The sequence below is a fragment of the Poecilia latipinna genome, unplaced genomic scaffold (assembly GCF_001443285.1).
Source record: "Poecilia latipinna isolate Pla-1442-1.1 unplaced genomic scaffold, P_latipinna-1.0 Scaffold2936, whole genome shotgun sequence".
In the NCBI taxonomy this organism is placed as follows: Eukaryota; Metazoa; Chordata; class Actinopteri; order Cyprinodontiformes; family Poeciliidae; genus Poecilia; species Poecilia latipinna.
Genome location: NW_015115552.1, coordinates 1 through 18,064, shown reverse-complemented (window position 1 = coordinate 18,064; position 18,064 = coordinate 1). Strand labels below are relative to the sequence as shown.

Sequence of the window (18,064 nt, the reverse complement as noted above, 5' to 3'; positions counted from 1 at the left end):
ATTTTTAGAGTGTACACAATACCCGACTCTGATTGGACAGTCTAACAGTCTGCAGCTGGACAAAATGAATCAAAGACGCAGTGAGAGAATTAGTTTCTGTCATTTAATTCATGTGGATTTGACATAAAACTCAAAAGTTTAAACGGTAATCCAGGAGCAGAGTGGGGAGATTATCAGCCTCTGTAGACTCTCAATATGCAAATGATTGCACTTATGTTTTTTCTTTTGGACACTGTGGCTGCATTTTGGAGTAAAAATGCAGCCACAAATGCAGTCTTTTGGAAAAAAGGCTTTTCTACCTTGTCTCCCGGAGTTAGCCATGGCTATAAGCTGCTTTCGTCTAACTGCTAAAGTCGTGGCTCCGCCTCACCCCGTAGCTACGCTGCAGCCACTATTCCCCTGCTTGGATCTCTGAGTAGCTGCCTCTCAGACTGCCAGCATCTCATAGTACTCTCAGTCTCTGATACTTTTTGTCTGTTGCTAATAAGAATAATAAATCAGCCATTGTTATCATGGAAATCCTCACTGCGCCGCGGATTCCGGCTGGGGGTTTTTCCTCTTCGTCTTCCTGCTCAAAACACAGCGCCGCTGCGCTCCTGCTTCGGATGTTATCAACCCATGTTCATTCTTCAGGTAATCCTTTATATACAGAACAGAAACCGCTAAGCTAAAAACTAATTACGAAGTGAATGCTACCAGTCAAAATTTGCATTAATTTCGCGATTTCACTGCTTTTGCAGCTGCTCCGTTCGCGCCGCTACTCCTTTCCGCTTCTCCTTCACGGTTACTTGCGCAACTTTACTTCGTTCCTCAGCAACAAAATACAGCCCATTGTTATTTATTGAAGATTTTACATTTCCAAAAACACAGGAATCTAATGTTTCGTTTCGTTTTGTACGTTTGGAAGCTCATTCCCTCTCACATAACCGGAACAGCCGGGGAATGGCGGCGCTTTTGACATTTCTCTGACATTCGGAAAAATATGGTTTACTAATTTTAGCATAACTCCGGTTATACTTGGCCTATTAACACAATTTAAAAACTGGTGTGTAGTTTATAATGTGCACTTTAAACTCGAGTTGAAAATTAGACTGAGGGAGGCGGAGTCTTGCTGCCACGGCGTAACAGACTAGACGTTAAAAAGAGCTGTCAGGCTATGGACCCCTATGGTTTAACGGATCGATACTCGCGGATGAAAAATCAATACTTTCCTAGGGCGGAAAATATCGATATATATCGCCAAATCGATTTATTTATACAGCCCTACTAAATATAGTGACAAAGTTGCTAAGCTGGCAACAATGAAGTGTCTATTTTGAACCACACATGTACAGAGGTGATCTAGTGGGCAGGAGATAATTAAGGGCAGTTTCACACTTACACATCAGCCAGTCTCCCAAAATGAACAAAACCAGTGCCAATTTATTGGTGCACTCCTAAGAAAAGGATTAGAATCAGGTGTGAACGATATACTGTCACCAACATCAATGTCAGACGATAAAAGTCATTTCTTAACATATCTGTATCGATCCGATAAATAAAACTGGGAGCAAAGGATTGTGGGGAGTTTAACTGAAGCAGATACACAGTGGTGAAGTCATCGAACAGTTGTAGTAAAATCTATATAACATATATTATATTGGTTAAAATCAGTTATCAGTCGTAACAGCAATATTTATGTCAGATATCAATTATGGATGTGCAAATATGAAGATTCAGGCTGATATTGAAATCCGATATTAATATTGTTGTTGGGGCCGATGACCAATATTTACAGATATTGATATATATTTCTCTACCATTTTGACACCTTTGGGGAAAAAAACAAAAACAACCAGAAGCTGACGGCAACAACACAAAAATAAATATCAGTTGCTCATATCTGCCAAGTTTTATTTATCGAATTGATGCGTTAAAAACATTACTAATATCAGCTGAAACCGATGTTAGTGCTCATATATCATTCATCCATGATGTCAATATCTGCTCAGATTTTCAGATGCTTCCTTTGTTAGAACATTTCTAAATATAATAGAAATTTGTCTTTATCTTTGCTTCAGTATATGCATCAAAGCCAAAATAACAAACTAATATGATACACAGAAAACATTGGCAACATTATCAATAAGTTGTCAGATATCAATTCTTTCTTTGGGCAGCAGAATAAAGAAAAATTCCTTTTAAGTTTTCAATTTTGGTTTTCATTTTTTGCTGCATACACTGTTATATTTTTACTCAAGGTTATCCTACAGTGAGAATCTCACACCAGGCTCATTGTGCCAAGATGCAACATAAACCTACTTTTCATTGTTCTGCTTTCCATTTAAACAACCATGTTACTGCATCGACAATACTTTGCAGAAATAAAGAGTGGTCAGGTCAGATGTTGGGTTACCAACAGAAGACTTGGGAATCTAGAATCTCTTGTGAGAGTATGCTGCGTCTCCTGGGAATGTGTTTAAGCTTTGAATCAGAGCTGCTAAGACTGACTGGACACAAACACACTCGTAAGGCACGTGTACAAGCAGACACGCGCGCGCCATAATCCAAGTGTGGGTTTGTTTTTGTCTTTGTGACACCGCACTCTGTTCCATCTGCTGAGTGATTAAGCCTACCTCTAATCGAGCCGTTTGCGCTTGGAGGGGACAACGCAGAGCCAGAGCACACTGCTCAAGACAAGACAGTCTTACTCCTGACAGTTTTCAAACTTTATACTTTTCATTCACATTTTTAGTTTTGCCTTTTCAGAAGCAAGTTATGTGTGTTGGGGACGGTGCTAGGAAAGAATGCAGTTAAACATTTAAAGTTTAATTTATTATTAATACAGCTACCACAGAACCCGTCGGTGTGCATGTCCCATTTCTGCTGAAAGACGTCAAAAATGTTGCTTCTTCCTCATAGCTCGTAATGATAAGTGATAGGAAGAGTGGCAACTAACATTATATATTTTAACCAAGGCCACCTGAACGTAAAAAAAAGAAACACATTTAGAGACAGGATAAGAATTAAAAGAGTAGAGGATCAAACTATTAAAAATTTGACTGAAGGATGATCAGACATTTGCAATTCAACCAAATGCGCACAGTCATTTTTTAACTACATCAGAAGGCTAAAATACTCTGAATGCACTTCTTGGACATAGAAATGGCCAATACTGCAGGCAAAACATCTGAAACTGGTCAGACCATCTCTAATAAAGCTGAGCGGAAAAAAACCACTACAATTATTAATAAAACAGATAATTTTCTCATTATAATTGAAATATTTTCCTGAATGGCCTGATGGTTAGGCATCTAGAAATAAGCAATAAATTGCATAATAAATTAAAAATGAACTCGATCATTGTCATTTCAATTTCTCTTTTCTCTCGCTCCCTTTCTACCAAAGACTGGATAATAAAAGTCTTCAGTCTGGCGCATCGGTCTCAAATGGCCTTCTTTTTTGAAGAACAATTTTGCTTACAGAGGATTCTGCATCTATTTTATTGCTGTTGCTTTGAGTGTTTGTCGATGTATTTTGGATAAATTTAAAATGTCCTCCAGTTCCAATGTCAAATGCTCGCAAGAAATTTAAGTTTATTGATCTTGTATTGTAACGGTAATACGCCATCTCAAAAGCTTACTTGAAAATGGTCTCAAAAACAATATCATCATTTATCGCAATAACTTCCTGGACAATCTATCGTCCAGCAAAATGTGTTTTCGTGAAAATCCTACCAACGATGCTGACCTAAACAGCATCGTCAACCTAAACAAATTTCGGATCCCTACCACAACAACAACAACAAAAAAACACAGCGGATACACGAACATAGCAACAGGATGATGAATAAGGTTCGTTTGTCTCTTTAAATAATGGAGTTTTCAGGTGGCAGTGACCTGCTGATTTAATAGCCTCGCTGTAATCAAAAGTAGCTTAAAGGTAAATGAGCTCAAATCAAAAGAAGCTCAATAAGTAAACAGCTCCAATGATATAATTTAGACTGAGGACTGGGTTTCATTTAGTGGTTGTGTGTGATGTGAAGCAGAGTTTTAAACAACGAATGTGGATCAGCTGAAATGTCTGTTTCAATCTATTAGTGTTTGGGTGTATTGATCATGATCCCAAATTTTGGAAAGACCAAGTGAAATAACAAAATAATTGATCTGAAATGGATACTTGTAAATATCAAAACAGGTCAAAGATGTGAGCATTGGATGACCTTTACTTAAAGACAAAAAAAAAATCTATTCCACAGGATACCCAGAGTGCGCAGGTGACACCTTGAAAAGACTTTTATAGAGGTGCTTATTGCATCGAGACCCTCACTTCCTCCATTATTGCTATGGAGAATAGTTTTTTCTGCGAGGCAACAGCAAACACACATGTAGAGCAAAATAAGCCTGATGGAAATGGTAACGATAAGCAGTTATGAAAGCTAAGCTGGACCACCTCCCTCTTAAACCAAAAAAAAAAAAAAAAAAAAGATTTATGTTGGACGAGTTGTTTGCTACTAACTCAAAATGACTTCAAGTTGTGTTGCGATGTTGCAATGTCAAGAAGCGAATGTTTGCTATGCTATTCTGGGGACAACAGCGAGCTCCGGAGCAGCAACCTCTTGATGCGAGGGTTGCCGTAACAACAAGCCTCATCAACAGTGGTGACTTCACCAGGCAAGCAGAAGAACAGCTTAAAAAGAGAGAGAGCGAGAAGAAGAAGGAGAGTTACATTTTCCACTTCATCCAGAGTGAAAATTAAAAACAGCCCAATCAAGAAACGAGTGCTGTAAATTATGAGAAATATTGCCTCGTCTGTGTTGACATGCTGTAATGCTTCTGGAGCCTTAAATGATGCTGTGGAGGCCCCTGTCATTTATGGCTTAACTTTTCTATGAACTCAAGCCTGCAATAAAGCAAATCTGCAGAAAAACATTAAAAAAACATTAAAAAAAAAAAAGAGAGAGAAAAAAAGACACAAAGGAGCTGAGCTGAGAGCGAATGTCTGCACGGTCACAGCGACCCTGGGGTTGTTTCCGAAATGAAAGGAGAGTTTGAGTTGTGGATGAACCGGGAGACGGTGTCCGTACAGTCCATGCTTGCACACTCACATATCCTCTTACAAACATGCCGCTGCGCCGCTGTGCCAACCGCAGCTGCTATACAAATCCTGACTCAGCCAGAGACCGCACCCCCGCCGCCACAGAAATTCAACTGAATGCTTCATTTTGGAGATGCAGGAGGAGGAACGAAATGTAAACAAAACCAGGGAGCGTTTTTACGCCGGGACATTCTGAGGACAGTAAATGAAACATTTTCCGACACCCTCGAACTAATTCAGCTCGACGTCAAACCTGAGCTGTGTCTACAGTCTCGATTCGTGTGATTTTCTTACTGGTTTTTACCTATCCCCAGCAAAAACATTCTCCTTGAACTTTTTCATATTTTGAACTTTCAACCAGCAGTTTTGTAGCAAACGGTTATTCTATTAGTTGTTTCAGTTCTCCACTAATAAAAGTGGAGCTTAAAGAAAATTTTACATGGTTTTTATATGTCATTTTTTAAATATTAACCATCTGGAAAGTGTGACCTGTGTTTGTATTTAGCCACGCTAAGTCAATACTTTGCTGTAATTACAGCTACTTTGGGTTGTTTCTCTGACAAATTCGTTTTTCAGTTCACTCAAAGTTCCCTAAGACTAGATGGAAAGCTTCCAAACAGCAGTTATCAAGTTTGGACTTTGACTGGGCCAGTCTAACACATGAATATTAGCATTGGTGGTATGCTAAGTGTTTTGCTGGAAAGTGTACCTTTGCTCCAGTCTCAGTTTTTGTTCAGGATTTCAGTGTATGTGGGTAATCAATCAATCAATCAATCCATCCATCCATCCAATAACCTAACTCTGCTTCAGCATCTCCACAGCCTGTCCCTGAGCTGTCTGCTGTGCTTCCTGGTCTTTATGATGCCGTTTATCCATCACGGTTATCAAGCAAACCTCAGTCCTTCACAGAACAGCTCTGTTTCGAACAGGTTTAAATTCCAAACAAACACACTCAGAAATTTGACTTCTGAAGGTAATTTGTTGTGTAGAATTAAGTTTTGGCCGACTGGAGTAAAGGATGTCCAAAAAACCAAAATAAAACAAAACACACACACACACACCAGACTTCTACAGATCTTTCTTTATGAAGATAATCAAGACCATGTTTTATGCTATGTTCATTACTTCCATGTTTATTGCATAAAAACTGGCAACAAATTCAAATAAGTTATGGTTTGGGTTAAAATTTAGAGTGGAGAGTGGCAAATTACAATAGATAACTTAAGTACTTATTTAAAATATGATAATTTATCATATCATATTTTAATATTTATGATATTTATGATAATATAATTTATCATATTATCCGTCTTAAAACAGGAAGACGGGAATCATTTATTAAGAATAAAATTATAAGACTTAATTAAATATATTGATTTCATTTTAAAAACTACATAGAATTAGTTGATGACTTAATAAATTTTATATTCCTGTGCACCAAAGCATGTTATGGATTAACTAATTCTAACCCATCTTCTATAGAAACCCTGACATCTGATTAGCTGCTTAAACAGCAAGTCGAGACAACTTCTTCCAAGTCTGTTATGACTGTGGAAAGTATATACAATAACTTCAATAACATAATTAAATAGTTGAAATGTATTTACCACAAGCTCTGGGTGAGCAACTCTGGTCTCTACATCTCTAGTTTGGTCTGAAGTATCTCTAATAAGTTCACAAGAAAGCGTTAGCCGGTGTTAGCTAATGGGCGGAGCTTCCTCCACGCTGGACCACAGTGAGCTCTCTCATCAACTTATCGAAGATATTCCAGACCAAACGAGAGTGACAGAGGCTCACTAAGAGTTTGTAGTAAATAAATTACAACAATTTATTGAAGTTATTTTCACACTTCCAGTGAAAATATTGACCCAGAGGAAACTGGGAAGACGTTGTCTTGACCTGCTGTTTGAAGCAGCCAATCAAACATCGGAATCTCTACAGAAGCTGTCCTAGTCCCGCCCACTGACTTTGATGGGTGAAGTTGACCGTTTATATTATTCCATGATGTGCTAGAGCATAAGAACATGAAATAATTAAATCATGAATTAAATATAGTCTTTAAAATTAAATCACTATGTTTAACCAACACAAACATAACATTTTATTTCTGAATTTATGACATTTAAGTAATTATTCAAGTTATTTATTTATTGTAATTTGGCACTCTTCATTAAAAATATAAACACTTTTGTAAGGCAGTGTACATTTCACCACCTCCAGAAGACAATAACCCAAGTTTGGAAGAGCCATGTCGTCCTGAGGCATTTCTTCAACTGGCTGTACTTGACCTTATTTCCCATTCTTACAATGTGAGGAGCGACAGGGCCAATAGGAAGAAACTCTTAGCTGTAACAATAACTGTCAATCTCAATGAAGAAAACTTTTTTCAAATCCTTATTTAATAAAAGAATAAAAAAACAACTTAATGTGTGAAGGATATTTCAGAGTTAAGAAAAATTTCAAAGAACAGTTCATCCAGAATACAATCCTTTTTTTCTGTCCTTGCTCACCAGGCTCTTTTTCTTTAAGTTAAATAACAGAGAGAGCATCTGGTAGCAGTTATCTCACAAACCAAATTTTTTTTACCCCCGGCCCTGCTGTCCTTCCCCAAAGCACTTTCTTATAAAAAAAAAAAAAGAAAAAGAAAAAAAAGAGGGGGTCTCCTAAACAAAACACAAACAAGGCCCTGCTAACATTTTACAATATTACCCAAACTCAGAGAGGTCCACCACCCCCACTGGCTTGTTCAGGTGAACTCGCTTTACGAGCATTCTTCAGATTGGTGTGGGAGGGGGGTGGCAAAGTTAAAGGGGGAGTTGAAGTTAAAGAGGAAGGGCAAAAAAGGGAGGGGGTAGTAGTGGGGGGGGGCACAATGATGTTGACACTCCCTTTCCTAATAAACCGTTTCCCCTCATCCAATCGATGAGGACTCGAGTACGAACCGTTCCAACTCCTCGCTGGTTATAAACTGGAATTGGCTCCAATGATTGCTTCAGGCTGCCTGTTTGGTTTATAGGAGCGAGCGCGGCTCACATATGGCTCAGCTGGCCTAACACTTTTTTACCCCATAGTTGAAGGAGAGGTTACCAGGGGGTGGAGGGGAAGGAATGAGATGCGACTTCAAAAACAGTCAAAACTGCAAACCAACCCCGCTTGACTTGGGTCTGACCAAACCGTGGCTCTGGTCTCGGTTGGTTTCAACCTCATATACTCTCTTGTTTTGGGTAATGCGGCGAAATAGTTGAGCAGTGGAAACGTGAATGTCTTGTTTCTATATTTAGCCTCAGAGAGGTAGGCAGAAAAGGAAAAAAAAAAAAAAAAAAAAAGCCAACCAACCTGTTGAGTTTTACCCTACCGACTCGCAGCGTTTTTCAGATGCTTACGGCTGCACAACTGACCTTGACGTGAGTTGGGTAAATATGACATGCGAGCCGACGGCAAGAAACAAAGTTAATCTGCGCTTGGTTTAAGGTAATAATCCAACCAACGGTGTGAAGACACAGCGAGTTCCCTAGGGAAGCTTATCTGTCAGCAGAAACCGCTTCCCTTTGACTAGCCGTGCGCTGCCAGGACTAGTGCCTGACAGAAGCAGCATCAAGACCAGGGAGTCATATTTCAACTTGGGGGGAAACAATCAGGCTGTCCTTTCAGCTCCATGACATCAGGAGCACTCTCACAGCCACCGTTCAGCTATCGGGCTATTCATTTTCAACCGAAGTCGCGCCGCACGATGACATGATGGATTGACAGACCAGACAGGCGGACGCTCAAAACTAAAACTATTATTTCTGCTGCACGGTTTCTCTTAGGGCACACTGAGGCTCGGACTGATGAAACATTTAAAGAATGCAATCTATTCAAAAAGCAGAGGCAAAAAAAAAAAAAAAAAAGTCACTCGACAAAGACGGGGCAGTCATCAAAAAGGCATGCAAAAGACGAGCTACCCGGCCGTTCATCTTCAAGTCTTGAAGGCGTATTGGTGTTTGTAGAAGGATGTGGCATCGCAAAAGTAGTGAAAATGTTTTAAATATCTAAAACAAGATATTGGCGATTATTGTAATGTTTAGAGTCATCAAGAAAAATAAGTATCATGATAAGAATAGTGATTTATTGTGATAATGCTACACACCATGATAAAATCCCTAACTTTTAAGCAGGTAACACACACACACACACTTTATCAAGCTCACATTTCTGCATTCAAATGTTTAAGTGGTCTAATGTAATATTTTAGTTTTAAATGTGTTTTTATTGACTGCAAGTAGAATATCATCATCATTTAATAGAAAGAAAAGCTTTCTGTTAACTCTTCTATATAATGTGCTTCACTTAGTGAACTGCCTTCAGTGGCAGTTTTTGATATGGGCAGTTGCCCAGGGTGACATCAGAAAGGGGCAGGTGATCCAAAAACTAAAAAATAAAATACGTTATCAATAATATTCCAATGAATATTTCTGCGTATTACCTGCAAACAGAGTTTGAATATCTGGCAGCTAAAATAATATAAACCAACAAATACTGCAGTCTATTAGTCCTCTGCATTTGCAGTGACATTGAGATAGCTATACTTTTTACCCTCTTATTATTATTTTGAGTTCATACAATCCCTACTTTCCAATCTTTGGAAAGCATCAAACCCATCAACTGTCAATGAGTATGAATATTTGCATATTTGAATATTTTCAGACCTGACAGTGTAAGGACTGCATGTCTCAGTAATCTTTGATCCTCACTTAAAATCTAGCTACATTTGAGCAGAGTAAGAATTTATCTCCATCCAACATAGCATTTTTATGACGAGACTGTGCAGCATATGCTGATGGTTTAATGAGATACCAACTGTCAGAGTCCTAATGAAGAGTTTATATGACCATCCTTTTCCATTTAATTAAAACAACTGTACTCCCACTAGGAAGCAAAACTGGTGCCAGTTCTACTCTGCTGCAAAAGTTGACAGATGATTGATCGATGTTTTTTTGTTTTTCCTTCCAATAATAGCCCATTTCAGCATTACTTACGCTTATTTTATTAGTTTGAAACATTTAGGGCAAAGGTTTTCTTTATGGTGGACTTTAGAACAACAAGTGTACAGTTGAGGACACATGTTTTTTTTTGCGTAAAAAGTTAGGCGTTTGATTAAAAGTGTTTGGCTTACTATTAGAAGCAATTTCCTGATTCAACCAGTGTTTCAAAACTGATACTCAGCAAGTACGGGCAACATCTGAAGATTTTGAAAATGATGAAGGATAATTACTGAGCATAAAAACTGATGATTAGATTGAAATTGTTACTTTTGAAGTTTAAACAGTTTCTTCTGCTGTTGGTTTTAATGAGAGCTGAAATAAATTCTCCATTTCTGTTGGAAAAGATGACTGAACACAATATTATGTAGTCTTAAGAAGCAGAGTTGCACCACCTAATTTTAATGATGTAGTAAAGTATGATTTTTTTTTTTTTAACCGCAATATTTTTACTTGGAAGGCTCTTGCTGTGTTAAGGGTTAGATTTCCAGGCAATTAGACAATGTCACTTTTTTTAAAACACCATTACAATAAGTTCAAATACGTTAACGGTTTCATTTGGAAATATTTGGACTTTATGGCTCTGCTCATTAACGAGGAGCTTTTTAGCTCTCTAGTGACAAAGAAAAACAAACATTTTGCTGTTTTTGAGAAAATCTAAAACTTAACGATAAACAGTGAATTTACTTAAGACAATTCTAAGCTAAATTTGACTCAGGCTGTGCTTCTTTCTTCTAACGTAAAGAAGATAATTTCTTACATTTTACAGCATTCCTAATGTTTCCCTACGTCAGCGCTTCAAGGCGCTTCGTTTTATTTTTGTCACATTCCCCATGAACACCTCTAGGGAAAGAAAAACAAACCTTCAAATCCACATATTAAAAAAAGGAGCAGAGCATCCAACCCAGAGTAGGAAAAACCCTTTCCAATACACATGCAATACTGTAGAATTACTGGCTACAAGTTGCCACCAGAAAGCTAGTGAAAGAAAAATGTTATGCCCTCTCCGTCTCTTCTGGTAAGCTAAAATATAAGTAGTAGTTAATAAAAATTTTGCACAAATATGTGGAAATGTTATATACATTTTTAAAAAGGAAAGAGCTGATGAAGTAGTGCTCATAGTTTTAAAAAAAAAAGTGTCACTTGGTTAAGTGTAAAAATGCACTTTTTTTTTTACTTTTTCTCTTTTGGGAGTCACACAGACTGAGAAGTCTTGATTAAATGTTACAAACTGAGTTAATAAACTCAACCTCGAACTCGTTCTAAGACTTAAAATAATAAAATCAGCTGCAAAAATAGAGCTTTTTGCAGCCAATTGCATTAATCCGTGTTCATAAATCAGGTGATGGAATGCTGATACCAGTGATTTGTACACATAAATAATTAAATATGGCCAGACTCTCAATAATATTTCAACTCAGTTTAGTTTGATTTAACTTCAGTGCGAAGAAAACAAGTGTGTGTGGGTGTGTCTTTTTTATTAAATGTGTGAAATATCTGGTTTCAAGTGTAATCAATGCTTTCAGACGTTAATCGAAAGTTAGACTGCACTTTAACAAAACTGTGCAGTTTGAATATTATTTCCAAACCTTGAAAAAACATCTAATGCAAATTCAAGAATTTTCAAGGATTTCAAGCACCTATATAAATAGAGGAATGGAGGATTAACCCTCCATTCCACAACATGGCACTGTAACCCGAACTGTGCTGGTTCTCTTTATCAAGCTAGTCTGAGCAACACAGTTTTATCCAAGTAAGTAACATGATCCAGCTATAAGCCTGGCGGGCCACCAGGCTGTACTTGCTCCCCCCACCAGGCTAAGTGTTGTTTGTTTATTTTAAATAGGGTTCTTCATACACCAGTAGCAGCGACGATAAAAACAGATTAAGTCAGGTCTATAGTTGACGCATGGAACTGAGCGCAACCAATGTGCACCGACTGTACTGTCCCTGTACCTGCGCGTTGGCCTCATGCTATTGTTTCCAAATTATGCTGCCCGCTCGTGCATTTAATACAAAAACACGGGGAAAAAAACTGCAGGGTGTCATCACAACACACTACTGGGGGCATTTTTGTTCCAATATTGTTTCTTTAAGTCACTAAATACCTCCTCTAAACATAATTTACTGAAATAAACAGACCTTCCGAGAGCCATTTCTATACCCAGTTACAGAAACACATTCAACGCAGTCATACATATGTGGTAGGATATTAAACCGATTATCTCATTATAATGTAATACCGCTAACATTATGGTAATTGCATAATCAATCATGTGACATAAGATCGGGATCTGCCACCACAGAGAGGACCTCTCCCAGACCCATGAGAAAAAGTGATAAGTTAATGAATTATTGCAAACACGGGGGATGGCAGACAAAGAGCGAGAGCCACGGATCGCGGTCACTTCTGCACCCCATCTGCAGTCAAAGAATCCCCCCCAAAAGATTGATTCATTGTTAACGCAGCCTGACACCCTGTGTGAGGGAGAAAGAAAGTGGTAGATAAAGGAACAGAGAATAGGGAACAGGGGGCTCCATTTGCCAAAGAGAAGGAGCAGAAGCAATTCACTGGACAGGTTCCCACAGTGGATATTCATTCCATTTCTAAAACGACATACCTTCGCTTGAGTAATGGTGTTTTGTGTGAGTCAAAGTAAAAAGACAGGTAAGCTCATTTGGCAGTTGAAGAATGCAATCAGTAGTCATGCTTTCTAGCTATTGAAGAACTGAACTATGTTCTAGAATCCAGAAAAAAAACAAAACACACACACACACACACACACATAACAAAAACATCAGGATCATTTAAGAGAGTCCTTCATGCGAAGAGGCATCAAGATGTAGGTGCCTGCAAGTATTAGCAGGGATGGCCCCAGGGCAGCGGGCCCAACAACACACCTAAACCACAGCCATTTCAGGGGAATGACTAACACTACCTCATATGAGTACGCTCTCCAAGAATGCCCTCTTACAATTTTAGGGAGTAAGAACCCGAGACTGTACGAATCCCCGGCCGCTGTTCAACCTCCTTTAAAAAAGAAACAAAACTTGTAGACGTTTTGTTTCGCCTTTTTTAATCAACAATGAAACCGGGGTTCAATCGTGCGATGGGGCCGTTATAAGCACGGATTGCCTAATCTCGCCGCAGTAAAGAGACAAATAACGGACGGATTTACCCGAGCGGACACTCTGAACAGGTCAGGTCGAGTTTGGCAGTCGTTTTCTGTTTTTTTGGAACTCCGTGTGACATAACAGGTTCCCCAAATAAGTAAATAAGTATAAAGCCAATCACTGAATTGTACTGGCTGCAACGTCCTCTAGAAAAGCTGGTTTTTATTTGAAGTTGTGGGTTGGAGTTTTCACAATCCCTGCTGATGATGTAGACTAAATGCACTCAGAACTTAGCTTGTTCTCCATTTACTCCTTATTAGGGAAATAGCCAGGCCACAAACTCAAACTTTCGGTCTAACAATGGGACATTAGAGTTATACGAATTAGAGTAGAATTTTATAAACCAACATCCTACTCTGGTCATATTGTCAATCAACTGATCTGATAAGTGAGCACAAGGTTCAAACAAAAATCTGCATCCATGTCAAAAGTACAAAACAAAAGAAGAAAAATTGAAGTGGGTTAGCAAGTTCTACACCAATACTCAGTGCAGACATCTATTTGCACATCTGCACTTTCTAAATGGATGTTTCATAGTTGATTTAATTAGCAATCTAGAATTCAGTCCAGCTAGGATTGTTAGTAATGTAACTGCATTTGGGTGTTCATAGCTTTTAATAGTTGGATCATTTCATCATGGCTGCGTAATTGTCTTTAGATGAAATTCTTCTTGGCGGAGGAGCCCTTCACAATGCAAAAAGATTAGTTTTAATTCTCTTACAAATCAAGCCATTTGTTCCGACATAAAACTATTCTGTAAAAGTAACAACACAACAGGCCTTGCAGCTTGTCAGTTTTATCTATCCCCTCAAAAGGAGACAGTTCTGTCATACTGGGGGCTGCAGTTTGAAGAATTTTTGATCAAGAAAACGTTCCAAGATACCATTTGTTTATTCTTTTCAACAACAACAACAGTATTTATTGCTCAAGTTCAGGTGATATTTTGTTGCAATTGTTAGATCCGCTCCTCCACCATCCCCATGCCCTTTTATTTGATATTGCTGGTAGAAAAACTCCCACTGATAAAGTGAACACAAACATTATTCAAATCATGTACTTATTTACTTCACAATGTCAAACTTTTGGTTCAACACCATGCTTGATTCAGCTGAGAATGCTTAAAAAAATGACTTAATAGTTCTTTCCAAGTCTTAAGTTGTGAAATGATTTCATATAGAACAGCGTGCTTTTCTAGTCCGAGCGAAAACAACTGTGTGTGTGCGCGCGTGTTTGTGTGTTAAAAGAGATAAAAAATACTGGAATGAGTGAAGAAATGTGCATTGTTGCTGTTTCTTATTCTGAACATATTTTCCAAGATAACAAACTTGAACTTTTGGCTTAAAAAACAACAACAACAAAAAAACAACCATTAAAAGTCAAGGTGAATGTTTAATATTAATTTCAACCAGTGAACTTACATCATTGAACACTCACTGCTCAAAGGCAAAATTTAAAAAGAAAAAAAGAACAAAAGATGAAATTTTGCCAATCTTTAAATTAGTATTCTGTTTCGGGTCTCGACCGTCCACACGTTTTAATAAAACATAAAACACCCATTTATTACACTAGGATCTCATATTTGAAAGTGCTGTAACACGATCTTGGTATGGCTTTAAAGACTCACAGCCCCTGTGGTGGGAGACAGATGATTTCTCCAGCAGCAGATGAACTACAACTGGTCCCTCTCAAAGCGGACCGACTTCCCAAAGCTATCCGGCTACGTTGCGTTCAATGAATGGGGTCAACTCAACTGTAGAGTCTCAAAGAATGCAAACACGTAATAAAAAACGGTCCGTAAGCCCTGAAAATCTGACTTTTCTGCCGGGCTGAGCAGGAGGAGGAAGACTACTGCACCCCAGCGAATCAAAGTCAATGTCTCGTAAAACTTTGTGGCTAGCGGAATATGGAAACGGCTATAAACGCGAAAACCAATAGGAATAACAAACTATTAACTGAAGTTCGATGTTTATTACTGTCATATTCACGGCGCCGGCCGTCTTGATATTATTACACGACTAAAATCCCACAACAAATTTACAGCGTTAAGGTGGCTCGTTTTAACACGGTAGCTTAAAAACCACAGCCTGCTCGGAAGCGAAGAAGCACCAACTGCTTCTGCAACAACAACAAAAAAATATCACGCTCAAACAACCTAGTGCCAGTTGTTCAATACTTGTTTGTGACCGAATCACAAACCACTTAGCAGGGGTTAAAAAAAAACTTACCGGCTTCGACGCTTTCATTGACTGCACCAGCTTCTTTAAAGCCTCTACAAACTCTCCGCCATCTTCGGCAATACTGTGTTTGTTTAAATGGGAAACACTCCCAGAGCGGAGGGAGCCAGCTTGTAGCAGAACGAAATGCCCTCTGGGTAATGTAGTTGTGTTCCATTTTGAACTGAATCAAACTGTTTGGCACTTTCTGTAAATGAACTACACGCACACTAGAACCCTTAGGTAACATGACCAGTAGTCACTGATATTATTTGGGGAGAGAGAGGCTTCAAATTTTATTTTTAGACGCAGAAGCACTTAATTTAATTGCTTTTCTGCATAGTATTGCATTGTCTTGGGCTACACTTTCTTGTAAGACAAGTGATTTATTTATTTAAAAATTCTTTCTTTAAAAGACTTGTTTTTAAATTTTTATAAGCACCCTCGTGTGCATTTGAAATTATTTGTGGTGGTAACACAAGTATTGCATAGCAACAGTATTCACACCCCTTTAACTGTGTTACTGAGATATGTACAGACTGCATCTAAGTTGGCTCCTGCAATATGGCACCCAAAAGTAACCTGCATAAATTAATGAAGATGCATTCTGAGATGCTACAGGAACAGAACTATGAACATTTCATCTATTTTGTGGAATTTTTTAAGCATTTCTGGTTTTATCATATGTATATTAAATGACTTTTCACGCTGTTTTTTTTAGATAACCAAGACACTATGTTGTTTTGTTCTACTTATACAATTTAATGATAACAAATGAATTCAACTTGATAACAGATCTACAAAACCATCACTGTGAGTTTTACATCATGTCATCAAACAGAACACTCCATGGACCTTGTCACAGAATTTTACTTTGGCAGATACCCTAAAGGTTGTAAATACACTATAACATAAAATGAAGATGCTATTTGCATCTTCATGTGAAACAAATTCCTGCCGCAGCAAGCTATAAGGTTTGCCACATCATCATTGTGTAGGCTCACATTATATAAGTAACTTTCTCAGTGGCGATCTGTCAAGCAGGCCAATTTGCAACTGGTGTGGAGGGAGTGAAGGCCAAGTTTGGCCTGAGAGCAACAGGACAAGTGTGAGGTTAAAGGGCGTCGGAGACTAGGGGGGTTGAATAGATGAATGTTCTTTACTTGCTCTTTGCAGAGAGGAGAAAATCCTATCTGCTGTTTCACTATGAAAACAGAGGTGAAGTGTGCTACATCACAAACATACAATGATGAAATGTGCTCACCACCAAAATGGAAGTAAAACAAAAATATTAAAATAGACATTTGTTCAGTTTTGTCACGGTTGTCCACAAAAGCACTTGTGATTCACAAGTTAATAAAATAACCAAAAAGAAAAGACTGAACTTTTTGTTTGCATGTTGTAGGTTTGTCTGGGAAGAGAGATTCAGGCACATTCCAGAGTCCCATGGAGTGTTTTTGTGTCCCTTCCCCCACTAAACATGCTAACCTACAGCCCCCCCTCTACCCCTTCAGTAAGTGTGAGACACTTTATCCCATTCTCCCTCCCTACTTGCCCTCTCTCCACTTTAAAAGGACAGGAGATAACAGTTTGAAAGGACAGGAGATAGCCCCATAACCATCAATGTATTCAGACTGGTTTACCTGCAAACAGCCAACAGCAAGGCTTTCTTTGCACTAACCAATCAGCCCCCATCACTCTTTTCAGACTTTATGCTGTGAACCTCAAAAGCGTTTTTAATCTATCTTTAATTCGAATTCATTACATTTTTAGATTAAATTATTCTAATCTTTTTTGTTTGCTATATATGTAGAATGCATCGTTGTGTGTCAGGCTCTGCATGTACCATTAGGTAAACAAAAACAGCAGACTAATCAGTCAAATTGATATAATTCAGCACAAAATGATTAATTTTGAAATGACTGGTGTGATTGGCCGAACACATTTATGGTTTGAGGGCATACAGACTTCAAAAGGAAGGACGCAAGAACAAGAGGGGGCGAAAAGTTATAGTAAAACTAAATCTGATCAACTTTACCCTCACATGAAGATTATCCGCACTTTAACTAAACTTAAAGTGTCGCGTCCTCTTGGCTGAGCTCTCGTCAGAGTAAGAGGCTGTAGCTTGGGCGCCATCTTGGGGAATGCTAGGCTCATCACCAGTCGGACTACAATTGGAGACTCGTTTTGAGCTTACTGGCACAGACTGGACACCAAACGGTACTGTGGGAAATGATGAGTATGCTACAAGTGTAGGGTTGTCTGGGGTGTAACTGTAGTGGGAATATGTTCTCAGTTTTTCTCGTCAAAATGTAGACAAAGCATTTTCGGGAGGTTGTTTGTTGTTTCTCGGGAGGCTCATGTTGCTCTTCTCCTGACTGGCATAACGGAAAATTCCTCTTGGGAAATGTACTCTAATGTATGGAAGCCCATTTCCGCCACTCTGTTAAAAAAATAAAAAATAATTATCTCATTATAATGAGATACTATCTCATTATAATGAGATACTATCTCATAATAATGAGATACTATCTCGTAATAATGAGATACTATCTCGTAATAATGAGATACTATCTCGTA

The 18,064-nt window shown here is 38.4% G+C and overlaps 1 protein-coding gene across 2 annotated transcripts in view; it reads right to left on the bottom strand.

Moving 5' to 3' along the window:
• LOC106939649 (nuclear receptor coactivator 3-like) overlaps positions 1 to 15,629 on the bottom strand; it is a 58,419-nt gene extending 42,790 nt beyond the window's left edge. For both annotated transcript variants that reach the window (XM_015022116.1, XM_015022117.1), the window contains exon 1: positions 15,497 to 15,629. The gene's annotated coding sequence lies outside the window, so the exon portion shown is untranslated. The remainder of the gene's footprint in view (positions 1 to 15,496) is intronic.
• Between the last annotated feature and the right edge of the window lie 2,435 nt (positions 15,630 to 18,064).